The sequence below is a fragment of the Mytilus galloprovincialis genome, chromosome 6 (genome assembly GCF_965363235.1).
Source record: "Mytilus galloprovincialis chromosome 6, xbMytGall1.hap1.1, whole genome shotgun sequence".
Classification (NCBI taxonomy): Eukaryota; Metazoa; Mollusca; class Bivalvia; order Mytilida; family Mytilidae; genus Mytilus; species Mytilus galloprovincialis.
The window spans coordinates 666946-681420 of NC_134843.1; the positions used below are offsets into that span (position 1 = coordinate 666946).

General features: G+C 31.2%; 1 protein-coding gene across 5 annotated transcripts in view; it reads left to right on the plus strand.

Annotated features, from left to right (window-relative positions):
* Positions 1-14475, plus strand: part of LOC143078650 (irregular chiasm C-roughest protein-like) — a 93994-nt gene that overhangs the window by 38153 nt on the left and 41366 nt on the right. For 4 of the 5 annotated variants that reach the window (XM_076253512.1, XM_076253511.1, XM_076253515.1 and 1 more), the window contains one exon: positions 2249-2319. The gene's annotated coding sequence lies outside the window, so the exon portion shown is untranslated. Of the gene's footprint in view, positions 1-2099; positions 2320-14475 lie in introns of those variants that run through there. The other variant, XM_076253516.1, reaches the window with a different exon arrangement.

The window sequence follows — 14475 nt, forward strand, 5'->3', positions numbered from 1 at the left end:
AAAAATTGTGTTAAAGCATGCGGAAGAATATCTCAAAGAACGTTTTGCAACAATATCTGCAAAGACCGGTAACTCTGTAATTGTTTTTGCGGGAAAATATGAATGCCTACTCATATCCAATCTTTTAGAAAAATTGAATTTTTACAGAAAAGTGTCCACCATGCACTTGCATTGCACTATTATTAGAATAGTAGAATAGAATCATATAGAAATGGATGGAAATCATATATACATGTAACTGTTATTTTAATATAATAAATAACAACAACCAGTGTGTACTGATTTGTATCACTACAATATAATAGTTATTACAGTGAAGTTAAATTACTGTCATTTATTCATCATCCACGAACGAAGTTGTCACAGAAAAAAATATATCTCTGTACATTAACCTCAGTTTCAGGTAAAGAGATATGTGATTTTTTGAGATGACTGCTTTTGACCATCCACAAGAACTTGTGGTCATCCAATGTTCAGTACTTCAGTACTTTGATTACTATTGGTTGTTACATTAATGTTTCTGGTTTTGACTAGCCTTGTAGGATGGCAACCAGTGGATGTCTCTAAACTGTGTTGATGTTTGAAATCTCCTTTTTACTTGAGTATCCTTGTACATTAGACATTACTTTTAATTATTATCCATGGAGCATCAGGAAGTCTGGATTTTTTTACAATTTACATTTTTTTCCTGTTCAAATTTTGGTTGAGGTTGTTATCATATGAGATGAAATTTTGGAATAAAAATTTAAAATTTTTTTTTAAATATCTTGTTTTTAATCAAATATGAAGGTAATTACCAGAAAAAATCAGTTTCTTCTTCAATATAAGAAAAAGAAGATTTGGTATAATTGCCAATGAGACAACTCTCCACAAAAGACCAAATGATACAGAAATTAACAAATAGAGATCACCGTACAGCCTTCAACAATTAGCAAATCCCATACCTCATTATAAGTCAGCTTTTAAAGGCCGAAATGTCTTCAAATAATGGTAATTTTCTAATATTCCAAATTTTTGTTAGTTTGAAATCTGAAAGGAGTAGGTCCGGTAAGGGCCGATTTTGGCCTCAAATTTCAGGTCCATCGAACGAAAGATTTCGGACACTTTTCAAACACTTAAGTGTCTATTTAAATTGATTCTATTAGTTTATGTATAGATTTTAACTGACTTAGTCATTAAAAACGCTCCGATTCAAGCTTAAATATAAAAAATCTATCAAATATGACAAAAAACGTCACTTTTCAGATGGTTTTTGTCAAAAATGAATGTGGCCGCATCCGTCTTCATCCTCAACCTTTATATATGTTATGTATTATCATCAAATACAACTTACATTTCAATATTATGAATGAACACGAATGCCGCCACTTTTATTTTAGACGGAAACCGTCTAAAATTTAACTAAAACGCTCAAATTGTGTAGATTTCAGTAATTTAGCATGACTTGATGATGCTAGTAACAGATATATGTGCATTGTATTGTCAAAAACAGCCCATATTTGTGTAGCAGAAGCATTCTACCTTCCAGTAAATAGCTAAAAGATTACATTTTCATTATTTTGTAAAACTGCTATATTTTGGGGCCAAAAAGGGGTCTTACTGAACCTACTCCTTTATATGAAACAAGGACACTAAAGGATAATGATGTGAACAATTATGATTCACCATACACCTAAGTATTACATAATTTGTTAAATTTATCTTGAAATCATTCTTGATGCTAACATACTCCCATGGAATGTTAGAAAAGCCTGCTAATTATCAGGGGAACTAATCTGTTATAATTCCTTTGTTATGTTACAAATAATCTATCATCACAAGAAACCAGATGGACATCAAAAGGTTCTCACCTGCTAATCCACCTGCAAATTACCTGTAAAATCAAACAAAAGTGATAAAATGTCTCTCATATAATAACACAAGGATTTTATTATAATATCCAAATTAATTTGATTTCTCTCTTTAGATAGATAGATAATAGTGTTAATATAATTATTTAACATGTTTTTAATTAACCTGATAAAAACAGGTAGATCATCAAAATTAACCAGATAAAAACAGGTAGATATTCAAAACTAACCTGGCAAAGACAGGTATATCTTAATTAACCTGGAAAAGACAGGTAGATGTTAATTAACCTGGAAAAGACAGGTAGATGTTAATTAACCTGGAAAAGACAGGTAGATGTTAATTAACTTGATGAGACATGTCGATTGATTCATAAAAACCATGACTGTATTATTTATAGATGCTGATGGTGATACACACAGGTGTGGTCGGAGTTATCTACCCTGGATTATACCTGTAAAGTTAATAACGGTAAGAATTTGTTCTATTATTTTGTTTTTCTTGTGACTCACTTACATTTTTAATGGCTTATGTTGTATACAAAATTAAGGTTTTACATAGGGAATTTTTGAATATATTTTGATAAATAAAAAATGGTAGAAAAACAGAATATGATTTTGATGAATTGTTTTTCTCTCCATCTGATCAATGTTGTTGTTTTTCTCTCTATCTGATCAATGTTTTTGTTTTTTCTGTGAATAAATCTTTTTTAATTTTTGTATCAGGATAAAATTTGTTAAAGTGTAAACCATGAATATATGAGCAGATCAACTTGAAACTTACAAGTATGAAAATATGATGTTTTTCTAATATATGTTCATTTCAATGTGAAACTAAAATAAATATAGGCCAAATTAGGATGTGACCCAGATTTTGTGGTTCACTGAACATGGAAATGTGACAGTGGTAGCAGGGATTGGTCATTCTTAGATACATATTCTTGTTTCTAGAAAATACTTAAAATACTTAAAACTATTTTATTTTTGTCAAAATGCAAACATGGTTGACCATGGTTACCATGGACTCACCATTGATTACTGTGGTCAAACCACAGTTGGATTGACCACAGTTGGAAGTGCATTACACCATAGTCAACAATGGTCACCATGGCTTTTCCACCTTTGTGACCACGGTCATGCATCTGAACCTGGTTGGATGTGCGTTACATCAATATCATATATGATCATCCTGGGTTTTCCATCTTTCTGACGATGGTTGATAAAGCTCAAATCTCACATCACAACTGGTTGACAATGGTAGACTTCCATGTTGAATTAAAAATGATCTGGTTTACTATATTCAAAAAAAAAAAACAACCATGGTCACCTAAAGTAACCAACATAAATTAAAGTATCACATTGAAAGCTAAGTCAATGAAGAAACTACAAGAGTTAAAACCTAGTTATATCAAATCTGGGACTTTGTAACACTGCAACTTACTAGTTCTTTGAATTGAACATTTAGATGACAAACCATATTAGTTTTTTTTTTTTTTTCTTCCCACATAATTACAAACAGTTTTATTCAGTCAACATTTTTTTTATGCCCCATTTATGGGCATTATGTTTTCTGGTCTGTGCGTCCATTAGTCCGTCTGTTTATTTGTCCATTCGTTCGTCCGTCCTGCTTCAGGTTAAAATGTTTCGATGAGGTAGTTTTTGATGAAGTTGAAGTCCAATCAACTTGAAACGTAGTACACATGTTCCTTATGATATGATCTTTCTAATTGTAATGCCAAATTAGAGATTTTTCCCGATTTCACGGTCCATTAAACATAAAAAATGATAGTGAGGATTGGGCATCCCTGTACTATGGACACATTCTTCTTATTAATATTTTATAATGGGAGATAACTCAGATGATTATTTTTTTTAAATATTTGAAAATTTCATACTTAAAATTTTTTTTTTTAATTGTAACACTCCTTTCATTTTCCAAAAGTGGATTTTTTTTTTTATCAGAAATTGTTTAAAGAAGATTTAGTATCCTACTACGACCTTAGAGTGATGTGTTACTGACTGATTGAAGATTATTATTCATTGTTGTTTATCAGATAAGATAATACTAATGATTTACTATACTAGGTGCAAGATAAAGGGAACCCTTAGTTAGGACTTTTTTTCTGTCATAATATTGGTTCTATTCTTTTTTATCCTATGGTCGCTGTTTGAACTACTGTGAATGTTATCCTTCTATACTGGATAGAGTGTCACCCCAGAACTCAAAATATAAACAATAAAAATATATTGGTCAAAAATATATTTGATACTAGTAGTACATTGTATTTTAAAATTATTTTTTTTTTTATGAAAGTAAGCTTTTTTTCTTCTCTTTCCTACTAGATGAAAAATATAAAGATCTTTTCTTTAAGAAAAAAAAAATCTTTTTACGCCAAAATTGTTGAAAGATATTTTGAACAAAACAAACCATTTTCAAATTACATTTTATCTATGCCTAGGAGTTCTCTTTGAGATTTATATGTCATGATAGCATGAGGAGAGAAAATCCCATAAAACTTTAATGCTTTTTCTGCAATTAAATGCAATGGAAACTGCAAGATTGATTAAGATAATGAATCATAATCTGTTTTTTATTCAATACTTGTGTTGAATAAAATATAGATTTGACAGTTTCAGGAGTTGCATGCTTCACTTGACTGCACTTAAGTTTATTAAATTATTTATTAACAAACTTTTTGACTATAACAATGGATAATTTAAACCTATTTCCTGGATATGAGTTTGATATTACTGTAGCGAGCAGTTTGATTGATTAACTCGACAGGAACACAGCCAGAGGAGGGATCCAGTAGACTGATCATAAAACGTAACTGTGTAACAACAGATGACATGTTTGTTCAAGGGTTAAATATATATATCGATATTCTATATAAATATTCCTAATCTCTGGTACTTCTAAAAACAAATTAGCTGCTAGCTTTTACTTTAATATGGTATATGGTATTATGTCTGTTTCTAATGAAAGAAACAAAACAAACATAAACTAGTTTTTAAAAAGACCAATCCTTTAAGGATGTTCGCTACTCTGTTAAAAAATAACAAGCTTTTTAAAAGACTATTATGAATTGATAGTATATAGATAATGAAACTAAAAAAGTAGAAAAAAATGGAGGATCCGTGTGCTCGTTTTAGAGATATAAGCCAGAAAATTTGGCGGGAAATTATTCTCTCTAGATTGTTCATATATTTCACATTGGCACCTTATTTGTTTCTAACACCATGAAAAAATAACAAGAATTTTATAAAAGTTTGAAATATGGCTTTTTAAACTTTATGTAATAAAATGATAAAAAGAAAAGTAGGGGTTAGTGGGCAAAATTTTTTAATGACAATACATGGATAAAACCAGAGGATTCCGAAAAATCTGGCAAAAAGTAAAAAAATGGAGGACCAAAAAGGACTTAAGGATGTACTTAGGTGAGGTTTTGGAAATTGTGTCAAATGTTCAGACTCCTTGGTGTTTTTCCATACAATACAATGTAAAATATTTTGCCCATAACACCCATTTATTTTTTCATACAAGACTTAATAGCTCATGAAAGGTCATTTCCCAAAATTTTAGAAGATTCTTAATTTTCTTTCTTTTGTTTTGAGACCTAATAATACCAATGAAAATATAAGGTAAAAGTCCGAGTCAGCCTTTTCCCGCCCTATTTTAAATCTCAAATATCTCGAAAAGGAGGTCCTTAATTGATGCTCTACCAGCTTATAGTATCAATTTTAACTTCTTGATTTATTAACTTTCACCTAACCTCACCTAAGTACATCCTTAATATACTGAAAGGAGGGGGACTTTTTAAAAGAATTAAGACCAAAGAAAATGGTTTCGCTAACTGGACATTCACTGGATGTGCCTTAAAATACTAATTTCCTTAACCTAATAACTTTAGTAAAGCTCTATCCCTAATTCATCAAAAATTGTCTCCTTGTTTGAATCAATTGTCAAGACCAAGGACTTCAAAGGATGAATAAAGAGGAGAACAAAAATCATTCTACATGTCAAAAGTGGTTATGTTGATACATGTTTGGCATCTTACCATTATTTGATGTCAACAGTAGATCTTGACATCATTTGCGAGTATGGTCTTGAGGAAACGATGATAGTCCGTCAGAAAGGGGACGATAAATGGTAGACCGGTGTTAAAAGAGAGCCATATCTCATGAACATAAAAACACCCTTGTAGATTTCCCAAAAGAGCAGGCTAATGCCGTTTCATTGAGGCAGCACTCACACCGGCAAAGTGGAAAGGGATTAATATAAGTTTCAAAAACTTGTTTCCCAATCTACTATAAATAAATATGTTTAAACTAACAGTAGATCTTTAATAGTTTTTATAAAATTCATTGTCTTGATTGAAGTGCCAGATACATTGAATGAACATTGTTTAATGTCTTGATGTCTTTAGGTTTTTTGTGCTGTCAGGTTGCTGTTTCATTGATGTATATACACTACATCCCTCCTTGTAATCATGTTAAATTATTTTAACACTTGAACACGACTATCAACCAAGTCCTATTGGCTGGATCATTAACGGTTTGATCTGATAGAAAGTTTATATATTTACTAATTCTTTTCATGCATACAAATAAGCCATGTACTGTAGTGAATTTTTAATGGTAATAGTTTGTTTTCATGATTAGGGGTAATAATAAGATAACCATTGAAGTGATCAACAAAAGGAATAGTATTATACATCCAGTTAAATACTTAACTCTGTCTCAATACCCAGGATGTCTATTGAATTATCCTTTGTGTTGAAGTAAAAGCCATTTAAAAGCTGGTTCAATAATCTCTACACTGATACAAACAGGAAAGATATCACTTGGACTAACGTTTACGACAATCCAATGTGTCATTGATAACTTACACTGTCATTAAGTCTTAAGGTATCTTACAACTCTAAGTATGATAAATGAATGCAAAGGATTTTCTAAATATTTTTAACCTAAAAAGGGAGGAAGCATTGATTTACACAAAAAATTAATCGATCTATTGTTTATTATAGTTATGTAGTCCAACCGATTTATTTGCTCTATTTATACATTAGCTCCTTCACCAAGTTATCAAACAGATATCTTAATGTGACTGTCAATTGTTTTGTTTCTATGTCTAACAATCATATTTCAGGCAAATTTATTGGCAGTGATGGTAAAGAGTTATTAAGTTATGATCTGCTGTTTTTCAATATCTGACATTTCATAAAGTTTCTCAATGGTAACATTATTTATAATAAGAAATAAATTCTAACCCTCTAACTGGTTCCATAGATGTACCTATGCTGGTTCTAACTAGGAACCATCTCAACTAGTATAGTTAAATGTGGACTTTTGCTCTCTGTTGAAAGCCTCACTGTGACCTTAAGACCACCAATTTAAATGCTGTTTCTACTAGCTTTTGACTCTGTGTCATGAATTAATACTAAAAATCTCTTCTTTCCTTTTACTTTTCTTTGTGTGACAAAGATTCTGAAAAGGAATGATAAATAAACAAACAACAAAAGTTTTCTAAGTTTTCGGAAGGTAATTGAAAAAAAAAAATGATGAAAAGATCTATGAAATAAGGCAACACTAACATGTCTTTTTCATTTTTTTTAATAAATGTGAATTAAGTCAGATATACTTCTTTTACTAAATCCTTTCAATCCTCTCATGACTACCAGCGTAATATAAAAAGTATCACTTTCACATTTACTTGTTTACAAGTGTGTTGTTAGTACATAATGCAGGATTGGCAGATTGTTTTGCAAGCGTGAAAGTTCAATTACTTTGCATAAGAAATGGGAAACAAAATCGGGCAGGACATTGTGAAATCATACAAAGGATATTATCTTAATGATACGCAGGATTGGGTATTCTGACAAAACAGTTTGTCAGGAATCACAGATCAGAACCTGGCTTCCCCAAATGAAACCTCCTTTATAAGTTTAAACAGGAAAATGATTGAAAAATAAAAGTATAGGACATTTGTGTTTACCATATGGTAGTTTGGTTTTATGTTTACCATGGTAGTTTGGTTTTGTGTTTACCATGGTAGTTTGGTTTTATGTTTACTATAGAAGTTATAGGGTTATCTCAATCATCTTTTTTTCACCAATCAATAAAGTTATTAGGAGATTGATAGAGTAATTTACTGTTTGTGATTGAACAACTGGTTTCTATAATGTGTTCATAGAAATTTTATTTACTGATGAAGGGGTACATGTGTTACATTAATATATTTTATAGCATAAAGATTCCTTACAATTACAGAGAAGTAATAGAAAAAAGATATGATAGGTTGTTAAATCAGATGAGAGTGTAATGTTACAGTACACACTAACCTCATGGTTACAAATACAAATGTATTATACTAAGAAATTAGCAAACAGACGAGACATAACTCTTTGTTAACAGTAGGTATTTTTGGACAATCTTCCATGGTTTCTGAATTTTTTTTCGCCTCCAAGATACCAATAATTTCAGTTATTTAAGTTTCTCACAAGTTAGATATATATATACAAGATCTTCCAAATAAATAAAAAAAATAACAGAAATCCAGCAAAAGGGAGATAAATCCAATTTGCATCCACAGACTGATATTAAGAAATAGTTCAAATTATATTTTTGATAAAATAACTAAATCATAACTTTTTAATTATGATATTTTAATTCTATTTGAATTATTTGATTGTAATATTTAAACCTATGATGTAACCAAGAATAGTTTTATCAATTAATTCTGTGTGTTGTTGATTATGAGACGGCTGTGGTCACAGATTGTCATCCTAATGTATTTGTCATCTTATTGAACAATATGTGATGATCTAATCAAATATTTACAATGTCAACTAATACATGAATGAGTTGGTTTAAAGTAAAGAAGTTGTAGAAGTTCAGGTACTGTTTAATATTTTCTGATAATTTATAGAATGATCGTTAATGCAACTAAAATGACAAAAACATTAAATGTTTGGACCCAACATGCCCAATAAGTTATTCACATACTCATGGAAATATCAATGTTTAACTTTCAAGTTATGTTTGATGAATGAGTATAACATAATCAATTTGCAGTTCACAATATGCATTATTAGCATACTGCCACATGTAAGGGAGAAAATCCTCATTTCAATCTAGCTTCATGTTCCAAGGGGGATCTTCCTCATTCCAACCTAGCATCATGTTCCAAGGGGAGGTAATCATGGTTCAAACCTAGCATCATGTTCCAAGGGGAGGTAATCATGGTTCCAACCTAGCTTCATATTCAAAGGGGGGATAATCACCATTCCAACTCAGCATCATATTCCTAGGGGAGATAATCCTCATTCCACCCAAGCATCATGGTTCAAGGGGAGATAATCCTTATTCCAACCAAGTTTCATATTCCTACGGGAGATATACATCATTTCATCCCAGCTTCATATTCCAAGGGGAGATAATCACCATTCCAACCTAGTTTCATATTCCAAGGGGGGATAATCACCATTCAAACCTAGCTTCATATTCCAAGGGGAGTAACCACCATTCCAACCTAGCTTCATATTCCAAGGGGAGATAATCACCATTCAAACCTAGCTTCATATTAAAAGGGGGGATAATCAACATTCCAACCTAGCTTCATATTCCAAGGGGGATAATCACCATTCCAACCCATCATCATATTCCTAGGGGAGATAATCTTCATTCCAACCCAGCATCAGACCTCTGCGGTCATATTAAGCTGCGCCTTGTGGAGCATCTGGTTATCTCTGTGTTGAAAACCCATTGGTGGCCTCATGCTGTTTTATGTTCTTTGGTCAGGTTGTTGTCTCTCTGATACCTTTCAGTATTTCCATTCTGTACTCTATATTCAACCATGATTCAAGAAACTACTTTATAACTGACAGTCCTATCTCTTTTTGAAAATAAGAAAAAGTACAGTTAACAATTATTTATTAACTGGTTTAAGTTTCTGTAATTTTTGTGCCATAATAAATTTTGAACAACAGCTTTAATATCTGTGGTGATGTCATTTACCTTTATGTTAATTTCTATTGTTTTACAAAACAAATTACATGCTTTTGTGTGAAAATTATTGCAGAAAGTTAGAAGTAGATCGATAGTTACAACTTATCAAAAGTAAAACTAGTGTTCAACAACCTTTACTTCTAATGAGATTCTACCATATTGTTGGTAAAAAGTTAAAAGTACATTTTACATTACAAAAGTTTGGTACTTTGATACAAGTTATTTTAAAGTTTGATTTCACATATAAAACAGAAAAAGCAAAGCAACTGTCCAGAAAATGTGAGATTAATAAATCTTTAAAAATTTTAGTCTGCTATTGTCCTTAAAACTGGAAATGTACACAATTCACTTCTAATAAGCGAAACGGGACATATAGTGGTTTTAATTCATAGTCTGCTTTAATGGGAGATAACTCTTTGTAAATATGGTTTAAATTAAACATTTTATTTTCCTTAGGGGACCAATTATGGCTGAGATTAGAACAAACATTGTAAAGTAAAAACTATTTTGTTTTAAATTTCATTGTTTAAGAAGAACAAACACATTCTGTAAATGTGACCTTGACAATTTCTACCTCTAATAACAGTTACATAACATTGTTGATTACGTAATCTGTCTGAGGGTGATGCTGATCGTGTAGTTTTCTACAAAGCTGTGTGGGAGAGATTAATCAAGTAGAAATTGTATGAAGGAAAAAAGGTTTTTTGTGAGTTGTTCCAAGACCTGATTGAATGGATTTGACAATGTATGGAGAAACTAGGCAGCCATTATAATGTACATATCAGTGTATAACAAACAGCATAACAATAAATAAAAAGGGGGGTCCAGGATTCTTATAAAAAAGATGCAGGATTCCAGCGTATTTTAAATTGAATCATTTTCTCATGATCTTTAAACAGAAAACTATATTCAAACCTTCAGAACAGCAACAAGATCTGTGTTTGACCATAGATGTGATATGGATATTACATCTTTGGTTTGACTTTCAGATATATCATCAGATCATGTAGAATCTCTTTGTTTAACATTTTAATTCACAATTAACCTCTAACTGCAAAATACCCCTCAGAATATTTATTCAAAGAAAATAATGAGTCCACAGTAATCAACATGTAATAATTATTTTTCTTTTCAAAAACAAATATTTTGTTAACACTGGACAAAGGAGTTTCAAAATTTAATGTCATCGTGATTTTATCCCATCTCTCACCACAGACATGACAGATGGATTGTGTATTGTTATTTTCACATCAGGAAATTCTATATGGTAGAATGCCAAAGTCAAACAAATCATGGGAAGGGATCCTGTTTATATAAACTTTAAAGGGATCCTGTTTATATAAACTCATGGGAAGGGATCCTGTTTATATAAACTTTAAAGGAGTCCTGTTTATATAAACTTTCCAATTCTTTATTGAAAGTGCTGATTTAAGTACAACTGTATCTACATGGCTAAGATAGATACATGGACTTTGCATGTCTCTAAATCTCTTGAACTTATAAGCGTGTCATATATTTTGGTAAAATTTAGCTCACAACTTAAAAAAATTATCCATTTAACTCTATTATTCTCTGAAATAAGTCTTAATTTGAAATGTCAATTAAATAAATGAAATGCATATCTCATCTCAGCTGGTTTAATGAAGGATTTGTATTGAAAAAAAAATATATTTGTATTTTTCTCCTAAAAAATTCATCCTTTGTTTTGGGTTTGATTTTTTTTAATGAATTTTAATTTAATTACATACTTAAAATTCAGATTTAACTAATTTGTTTAAAGTTATGTTAATTTTACTGTTTAAGGTGGTACCTAACACTACAGGGAGATAACTCTGTAAAATCAGCTAAACCTTTTAATTACATTGTAATGTGGAAATATTAAGCAGCGTTTCAATGACCAGTGTTTGTCAAACTACTGTCTATCTAACCAATTTTTCCTGAGAAAGTGATTAGTTCAAGTTTTCTGTAATTTTTTTTTTTTTTTTCAAAGAATCAAAGTAAATAGTTTGTCAAAATTTTATGAAAATTAAACGAGCCAAATTAATTTTAGTCAAGGTGTTGGATACCACCTTAAACTTTTTAGAAATGCCACTTGTTGATGTAGGTAAACAAAGGCCATTTGGACAAGTCCCAGCATTTAATAGACAAATGACACCTTAATAACTTGTGTCTTTGGATCCTCAAACTAAAATGTAAATAATAATGATGTTTAATACTTCGTAACCTCTCAGTCATAATTTAAAAAAAAGTTGGAAAAGTATACAAAGGGGGATAATCCCTTAAGTATTCAACTCATTAATTTTACATCAACATTTTTTTTTTCATGCCAAACTATGCATGACACATGGTAAATTTAATAACAGACTTTCCTGTAACAACAGAGTGTCATGAGACTATTACAGAAGGTAACAAATATATCCTCTGTAGCAAAATAAACAATTTGTACAATTAAAGACATCTCAGATGGAAACCTATTGAACCTTGATACATTAATTAAGGTTTGAAGACAGTAACTATTAAGGGTAAATACTGGATGGTGGTCGTGTGAAATATTGGTCTGACAACAATTGGTATCATTGTCTTAGGAATTGTTTTAATAGATTTCTGTTGATTCACAGACTTGTTCTGCTCCATGAGAAAATTAAGGCCATCTTTTATTGCAGATTGATTTTGTTTCATCTTCAACAGTTGCCTTTCAATGACATCTATGTAATGCATGATTCAAAAAATAATATGAGATAAGTGTACAAAGTCCTATGTGTGTGTTGTACAAGGTCCTATGTGTGTTTTGTACAAGGTCCTATGTGTGTGTCGTACAAAGTCCTATGTGTGTGTTGTACAAGGTCCTATGTGTGTGTCGTACAAGGTCCTATGTTTGTGTCGTACAAGGTCCTATGTTTGTGTACAAAGTCCTATGTGTGTGTCGTACAAGGTCCTATGTTTGTGTACAAAGTCGTATGTGTGTGTCGTACAAGGTCCTATGTTTGTGTAACATGTCCTATGTGTGTGTCGTACAAGGTCCTATGTTTGTGTACAAAGTCCTATGTGTGTGTCGTACAAGGTCCTATGTTTGTGTACAAGGTCCTATGTGTGTGTCGTACAAGGTCCTATGTTTGTGTACAAAGTCCTATGTGTGTGTCATACAAAGTCCTATGTGTGTATCGTACAAGGTCCTATGTTTGTGTAACAAGTTCTATGTTTATTTGATGTTTTCTATTAACTCTTGTAATTGTCATCTTTGGTTTAATGAATGGAATAGTTTGTGTGGAGTTACCATCTTGGTTCAGTATCAATTAGTCCATTATTCCAGTTGTTTATTTTGAAATTAATTAGTGCAATGGTTGAAAAAATGATATAATGCAAGTTTAATTTGTAATTGCAGAGATAGTGCATAGAAATTTAAAATGCAGGTTTTATTTTTGGGAAACATCTCCTGTTGCCATTTTTCTAATAAGGAAACATCTCAATAATTTAATGAATTTGCAGTACTCTGACATTCAGGTTGAAGAGGTATTTGTGTTGTTAAAAATAAGTGTTATCATGAATTGTTAATATGATCAGTAATTAACTCTGTCAATCATTGACAGTCCAAGGACTTTCATATCTTTACAAATCATTACTTCAGAGACCCATCAAGAACCTTTTCGTATATCTTGATAAACTTGAGAAAAAAAGAAAAAAGAAGACAGTTAATTCAAAATTCACTAAATAAATTGAAATAATTTTGAAGCCACACTTATATTCCTTTACTTCAGTATAATAAAGAAGAATTACAAATTGTTTGACATTTGTATTTAAAATCCAAAGCTACTTCCCCTGATTTAACCAAAGAGAAGACTGTGGCTCACATTAGACCACTGCGGCATCATCATTCCACCTAAAGGGTACAAGATCATGTATGATACAATGATTTCTCTGTCAAATTGAATGCTAAGTTTTGGTTCTTAATTAAGTTTGAAACATGAAAATTAGTTCCTATTGAAAAAAAATTGAGTGCCTTAATGATAGATAGAATAAAAAAAAGTTCTTGTTAAAATAATTTGTTAGCAGATTTGGATGAACACATACATGATAATTTATAATTGAATAATATTGGTGCTTGTGAATGTTTGTGACAGCTAAGACATAGGAATGTTTGTTACATGACTTTTACATCTGGTAAAAGTTAGCAATGATTTAAATAAAAAGCCTGACTTGACTGTATATATTGCTTTGTCTTTCTTTGTTATAATATCTTAGTGTTGGTACAGTGTCTTATGTAATATACAAATGTGCATGTACTTGTAACAAGTCCTTTATTTAAACTTGTTTTGTTTAGTGATGTCATATTTGAGTCACTCCACTGGAAAACAGACAATGTTAGACTGCCAAAAATAAATGCAAGGAATGGTTTATAAAACACTGATAAGTCCTAGCTTCTGGTCTGGTAAGGTTAGGTTCATGCACACACCAATAGCCAGTAAGGTTCATGTACACACCAATAGCCAGTAAGGTTCATGCACACACCAATAGCCAGTAGGGGTGGCAATAAACCCCTTTCACCTCCCCCACTAAAATAGATAGTTTTCAAGACTGCTAAAGTTGAGATTCAGAATGATGTTTGACTGTTAAAGTCAAAACA